Raw genomic sequence first — 995 nt, 5'->3', positions numbered from 1 at the left:
TCTTCTTCTTCTTCTTCTTCTTCTTCTTCTTCTTCTTCTTCTTCTTCGTATTTGTTAGGTAGTATGATTTCTTGTTTGTATTTGTCAGCTTCCTTAAATATTATTATAATTATTATTATAATTATTATAATTATTATTATTATTATTATTATTATTATTATTATTATTATTATTATTATTATTATTATTATTATTATTATTAAGGCGGAGGGCGGGCAGTATAGTTAGCACGCCGTGCAAAATGCTTAGCTACATTTCGTCCGTGATACAGTTTTGAGTTCGAATTCCATCGACGTCGACTTTGTCTTCTGTTCTTTCGGTGTCGATAAAATAAGCACCAGTTGTGCATGTAATAAAAATGATTACTTATTCATTCATTAGTTTGTTTATTTATTTGTTCATTGATTGATTCATTCAGTTGCATTCTGTTTCTTACTAAAAAAGAACAGACTTCGAACGACAGACTAGCGTTCTGAATACATTGAAAATTTTTACCACCGAATCTCAGGTGAAATAATGTTGGCCTTCCGTGTATCATTTCAGGTAAATCCTCTTCTCTAGATATTATTTGATCAATCTCAGATAAGATTCTTTCATCTTAACCGAATCCAAATCAATGATAGATTCGTTCTATAATTCCTTCAATATTGTCGACTTTCATAGTAATTCAATATGTTGTATCAGTTGATTTGTTAAACTAAGTTATTGTATGTTCTTCCCAGATTCTGTAAATTCTTTACATACACGAATACATTTTATATTAGGTATGTGTCGTGTGTGATGTGTGTATGCGTATATTTAATTAGGATATAGATTCGGTAAACAATTCATTTATATACACACACATATATATATATATATTATCACACCCACACACCCACACACACATACACACACACACACACACATATATATATATATATTATTACATATATATATATATATATATATATATATATATATTATTACATATATATATATATATATATATATAT

The sequence above is a fragment of the Octopus bimaculoides genome, chromosome 11, assembly GCF_001194135.2.
Source record: "Octopus bimaculoides isolate UCB-OBI-ISO-001 chromosome 11, ASM119413v2, whole genome shotgun sequence".
Classification (NCBI taxonomy): Eukaryota; Metazoa; Mollusca; class Cephalopoda; order Octopoda; family Octopodidae; genus Octopus; species Octopus bimaculoides.
Note: the sequence above shows the minus strand (reverse complement) of the source record.